Below are 6,549 nucleotides of genomic sequence, written 5' to 3'. Positions count from 1 at the left end.
GTCTGTGGAACTTGTTCAGTTTATGTCTCAGTTGTTGAATCTTGTTATGTTCATACAAATATTTACACATGTTAAGTATGGACCCACAATATCTGCCGTAGCTTCCCTGTATATTATCCACTGCACTCCCAAACATCATCTCAAACCACTTTTGGTGGAAGAAAAAGCTTTTTTACTGTGGTGTAAACCTTTTGTAGTGTAAACCTTTTGTAGTGTAAACCTTTTGTAGTGTAAACCTTTTGTAGTGTAAACCTTCAGTGTCACCTTTTGTCTTACTTATGATGCACCTGGAGTTCACTGTAACAGTTGAAACATTGCATTATGAACAAGGAAAAAATAATGTCTGCTATATTTGAGTTTCATTGTGCATTTAATGCCCAAACTATTTGATGCAGCACTCCAAACAGCACTCTGTTGTCTGAGCTACTCTCCCTCTCCCCCCAGAACCCATATGTCTACTTTTGAACTACCTGTCAATCATAAAGTACAAATTGATGAGTCGTAATGCACGCTGTCAACATTAGTCCGCCGCATCCCGAACACAGACAGCTACTTGAAGAGCTCTTTATTTGCACAGCACGATAAGAGGGAGTGTCAACATCTCCATTCCTCTTCCAAACCCGAGTCTGCGCTGCTGTTCAATTTCCTGCGACAACAGAGATATTTACATAATTGATTACATTCAAACCAAATGAAGCATCAGACAAACAGGATGTATATGCAGATTGATGACATATGCTCAGAGAGGGATGGAACGCTGAAAGATTAATGCATCACAAAAGGTGAGGGGGCCAAATGCAGATGAGAAGCTAAGAGCATGCAAATTGAAAGTGAATATTCATGCCATCCGATTGGGGTCCTCCTTGGGATTTCCGGAGATGTGTGAATGAAAAATATTTGTTCTTAAACTTTGGCTGAACTTTCTCCACCACCTCGTCATTAAATATGGAACAGTGTGTGAACGCGTACTAACATGAAATGAAAACATTTTTGCAAGTAGACAAATTCAGCAGTTTTGTTAAGTATGCAGTTCCGTCGAGTGCAGCTGAAAATTCAATCTGGTATTCAAATAGTATGTGCGTATGGCTGCATGTCTCATTTTTGTAGCCATTTTTTTTTCAAATACCTGATGACTTTGTTGAAGTCACCTCTAAAAAGTTTGACTTCAATGTGAAGACTGATGTAGTTTGGATGCATATCAGGAATACAATTTCACCAATATCAGCTCAAAATTGCTAATATGCTCACCTGAGGCCCAAAGAAATTACATTGCACTGTGGGGAGTGACCATTTCAAGTTAACTAGATTCCCCCTTGTCAAGAGCAAAATATTTAATATTCTACTGCTGCCTCACAATCCAAGTAACACAAAATAAAGCGAAAAACTGGATCTAGAAAACATTCAGCTATTATTGGAGGAAAATGGAAGTTAGATGTGCAAGATAATCCTAAATGATCAAAGAAGCACAGTGTTTCAGCTAAAAAGCTTTTATCAGGCAACATGAGAAGCAGATCATTTGTTAAGCTTGTGAGAATAAGACGATTAGTTTTCAGCTCCCACTGCTGGGATGCTTACTGTACAGTCTGAGCAGACTGGGATTCTGACATTAGTAGTGTGCGTTGCTGCACTGTAACTGCAGTGCTTTCATTATGGAACTCAGACTACATTTTGACAACAGAGCAATAAACATATTCTTATGGACATAACACAACAATCTGAAGGTTTGTTTATTTTATCCATCTTCCTAATTATACCCTAGCATGGACACACACACACACACACACACACACACACCACACTGTGCATGCCCAATCTCTCTCTCTCTGTGGCTGACTGGTGTTAGGACATCAGAAGGAAATGAAACCTCATCGAGCGTGGTCTCCTAATGCCCAGAGCACTTCAAGCTGTCATGCCTCTCTATCTCGCCATCCTTCCATCTCTCTGTGGTCTCTCACATGCTAACAAACGTGGTAGCCTTCTGCGCTGTGCATTACCATGCACTGGGTTGTGTGTAGGCTTTGTTTGCTGAAATTAACAATGACAATGTCTTGAAAAAGGACCCTCAAAGTAAAAATACATAACCTGCTTAAAGATGTGTGTGTGTGTGGCAGTGTTATGTATGTGTGTGAGCTTGTGGGTATACGCGCTTGTCCTATATTGACTGTTGGTAATGGTAACACAGATCAATGAGCTGAAGAACACACCAAGGCAAGGCAATCCCATCACTATGGATAGGAGGAGGAGAGGAGGGGGGAGGATTGTGAGGCAAGCGAAGCTATTCGTTAGCACCCGTTAGAATATCAGAGAGCTTATTTCTGTTCTAGGATCAGAGACAACAGCTTAGTGTGATGAATAGCATGAAAAGGAAAAGGCAATATACTCTTTAGGGTAAGGAAACCCCAGTATTTTTGTTAAATGCTACTGAAATCTCTCTCTTCCTGGAAAAATGGCTAGAAAATAATGTTATAATTTTCTAAATGTCACTTTCAAATGATCTCACCTCCCTCCCTGCCTACCTACCGCTGGTCTAAATTCTAATTATGTAAATGACATAGAGAAGCTCTTTCAAAGCAGCCTCATTGTTCCATGGAGGGGTGCTGCTATTTCTCACTTGGACCGCATAAGCATAAACATTTGGGTAATTATGTGTAGGAGACACCAGCACTAATTAGGCTAACCGTTAGCATGGTAATTAACATTTAATTGGCTGCAACCTGTTTCGCGCACGTAGGGCTGCCACTCAAATAATCATACCATTGTACCTACTGTAATCATACTGTTGTACATGCTCCTCCCTATGCGCTTTCGTTTAGCCAAACATGAAATTGAGTCGACCGGGTGGCTTATCTGTCTGTGTTTTGTCTGTCCACTAGCTCAACACAATCCATCCATCTTTTAATGACAACCCATTAAGTTGAGATGACCACTCAGTGCATTAATACGGCACATGTAAGATGTAGGCTTGAGTGTTGTGTTATTTTTTATTGTACCTGACACCGTGTTGCCCTGCAGGCTTGCCGATTTTCAGCGACGAGCCCAGCACTACTTCTACGACTGTGCTTTCCAACGTTTTGGAACTAGCCAAATTGTTAGTGTGTGAAGAGAGCCTATCACCGTTGATTCGAGCCTCTTCAACACTCACCACGAGGGAGGCATTGGTCAAAGCCCACACAGACACCACACGCTGACTGCGTATGAGAAAGAGGCGGAAAGCGAGAGGTGACGTCACCCTCTGCGGCATGCTGAACGAACAAGCTGGACAACAACTGTGTTCTGTCCCTCGAGCCAGCGTCAGCACAGTCCCAGGCCGCTTATCACATTACTTCTCTCATAGCAAAACATGAATCTTCATTGAGGGAAATAAATAAGAGGCCCGGGTTCATAAAAACCAACCGAGTCTGCGTCTGTAATGAGATTTGTCACTCTCTCTTCCCCCTATTACAGCTGCTGATGTGATTATGCGGCGAGCTTGGCGGGCAGCGATGGTGTCCGTATGATGGGCAGACACAGGAAGTTACCATGCTGTGCTCTGTCACGTTGGGCCAGAGCTGCTGCTGCCCAGACCTGACAGTTTCCTGTCTGAGGAGAGGCTTGGCAGACGTGTCATTCACCATTCACACAGACTGAAGCAGACACAGCCGCACACTGGGAAAATTAAATGCTCTCAAACACTGACCAGCTGCACATTAATTCCCTGTTTTTTGCCCATGAGTGAACACCCGCACACACACACACACACACACACACACACACACACACACACACACACACACACACACAATTATAGTACAGTGCAGTGTCTGTATCAGACACCATTAGACCACATTTTCCCAGTGCCTTGCACTAGTGCTATTACTCCAAGTATTGTATGTCCGGGGTGTATGTACATGTGTATGCATACATACAGTGTGTGTGTGTGGCGGCTGAGGGGGTAAGGGGGATGGTAGCTCCGTTTAACCTCTGTCTTAACAGTAGGGCTCTTTGCCCCTGAAAACAACAAAAGCCCCTGTCCACTCCACTAGACCAACCACAGAGATTAGAGATCTATAGATCCACAGACTACAAATGATTGAATATATTAACGCTGAGCCCGCTGCATGTGTGTTAGTGGGGTTATTTGCCTCCTGAGTTAGATAAGCTTGGGCGCGCAGACGGGATGGGTCTTTTGACCAACAGATACGCTAGGAAATATGGGTCACAGCTGGAGGGTCAAACGATGAGAGGAGACTCCTGGAGGAGAGGAGACGAGTGGCTTGCTGGTCTAGGCAAGAGCTCCTCTACTGTACAATGGCAATAAGCGACGTCATAATATTATGTCAACGTCTAGTCGGTTTATTGGGAATTTAAGAGAATTTGTGTTGAGCAATTGGCGCGTGCAACTATGGTGCAAAACAGGCAGGTTTGGCTTAGGTTGTTGACAACATGTAAACTCTTTTTAAGTCTCCAATGTTTTATTGAAAGCATAAATACATTTGCACAATGAGGACTTGTAGTCTCAAATACATTGGTGTAGTTGTTGGTAAATTAGCTAGCACATTTTTGGCAACAAGATAAAACTAGCTGAAACGAGCCACCTACGATTCCCCACATGGCAGCCTCTTGTCATTGTTGCTAGCTATCTGGCCATCCGGAGTCACAACATACAGACTTCTGCCACATTGAAGCGGGCACATCATTTGTGACTTGCTAACCTGTCTATGTTTAAACGTAAGTGGTAGTCTCTGGTTATTATGATTCATCTATGGACGCATACTCTAGTCTGAAAAGTGTTGTTTTTTTTATGGCAGAGAAAGAGATTTTAGTAATCTCCTTCTAGCCTTCAGAAATAAGCATTTATTGAAAGTGGTTTGGATCCGTGCAGTTTGAATGGTCCGCGTTGTTTTTTAATGGCTGGCCTATGGTTCTTTTTGAGTCGGAGTACTTCCTGGCTCGCCTACTGCGAATCGTGACTGGTGGTGTTATTTGGCTTCAGTTTCTTTGGGCCGACAATTGGCTGCTACAGTTACCGAAGCCCAGCCTAGTTGTGGTTGCCAATGAGACACAATCATGAGAAGGCCCTACATGCATACTTACCAGGGTGTTACTGATTCTGCAAACATTTCCCTTTCTCCACTCTGCTCTCTTTTTCTCTAATTCTGATCTCACTGTTTCAATCCCCATTTTCTATTACTCTCTCCTCTCTCTTTAGCTCTCTCTCTCCCCCTCTTGCTGGCTTAGACACTTTGGCAGCTGGATTCAGAGTAAACTGGGTAGGTGGAGGAGACGAGGGGGAGGGTGCAGCCTCTCCCTGGCACAGCTCCCCTCCTGGCAGACAGGACTAGGGGTAAACTAGGAAGGTTACCCTTGCCCAGCACCGATGCCCAGTGTCAGGTTGGCATTGTGTCCGTCTGTCCCTATGGCATCTGTTCATGTGGGTGAGATGAACCCACCTCGGCCGCCAATACACAAGCCAACCGGGAGGATGACGTACAAACACTATCACACACAGCACTCACGCATAAACGCTCTCTCACACACACACATCTAATCACATGCTTACACTGCCACACGAAATCCCCCACTGCCACAAATCCACACAAAGGCACAGGCCTACTGTCTCCTTCCCTTCACACACACACACACACACACACACACACACACACACACACATATCATCATGCACACACTCTCATCACCAACCAGCTTCCCTGTGAAAACGTCCCCATCGTCACTTAATATAGTTAACACATTATTTTCCAATAAAGAAAACGGCACAAAATAACAAAGTGATGATCTCGGCGCTAAATCCATGATTTATCCTCTATTTGGATGCATACAGTGTGCATACAGTACTTCATCCCAGTTCACCTCCACTCACCTTTTTCCCCAAATAAGGGAGCGTTTGGATCAAATGTCAGAGTGCTCCGTCACTAGAGACTTGGGTAACTGGCGTGGTGCGTTTCGTGGTGGGCGGGATGAATAAATCATGTATCAAATCTCAACGGAAGCTTGAATCCATCCGCCTTGCCGGGCCCCCTGTGAGCTGACCTGAGGAGGTAAAAACGCGCGGAGGGCTAAGCATATACTGTACATTCTCCCTGGCCCGTACGCCCACGCCCCACCCCAGGCTTGCTGTCCGTCTCTCACAGACTAACACGCACAGATGGATCTGAGCATGCAGCATTTTTTTGGGGTGGGCATTGATGCCCAAATGTAATATCATTGGTGTATCTTACATTTCTATCCTACAAAATTGAGGATGCTCATGCCTCCTTAGTTTCAATTGGCATGCATGACACCTCTGGTCATGGATGCAGACACACACACACACTCACACAATCATATGCACCTGGAGAGCAAAGCTACTCCTAAAATGACCTTTTCAACAAGTGTGTCCAGTTGCCTTGGTCCTGCCTAACGTGGAGCTAATATCCTTGCTGGATGTCTAGCACTCGGTGGTGGCGAGATAATGTCTGCTTAAACGTAACCGTAACCGAATCAAGGAGGTGACGCCCTTACCTGGAATCTCTCTTACGTCGGTATGTGTGCAGCCCCCTTCCTTCTCCTCCC

General features: G+C 44.5%; 1 long non-coding RNA gene across 1 annotated transcript; it reads right to left on the bottom strand.

Moving 5' to 3' along the window:
- Positions 1–351: 351 nt before the first annotated feature.
- On the bottom strand, positions 352–6,012 carry LOC123726633 (uncharacterized). The gene is made up of 2 exons (XR_006758692.1): positions 5,858–6,012; positions 352–646 (listed from the first exon to the last, which is right to left on the bottom strand). It is a non-coding gene; the product is annotated as an uncharacterized lncRNA (long non-coding RNA).
- Positions 6,013–6,549: the final 537 nt, after the last annotated feature.

This window comes from Salmo salar, chromosome ssa14 (assembly GCF_905237065.1).
Source record: "Salmo salar chromosome ssa14, Ssal_v3.1, whole genome shotgun sequence".
NCBI classification, from domain to species: Eukaryota; Metazoa; Chordata; class Actinopteri; order Salmoniformes; family Salmonidae; genus Salmo; species Salmo salar.
The sequence above is the reverse complement of the archived record's forward strand: the minus strand, read 5'-3'. Positions and strand labels throughout refer to the sequence as shown.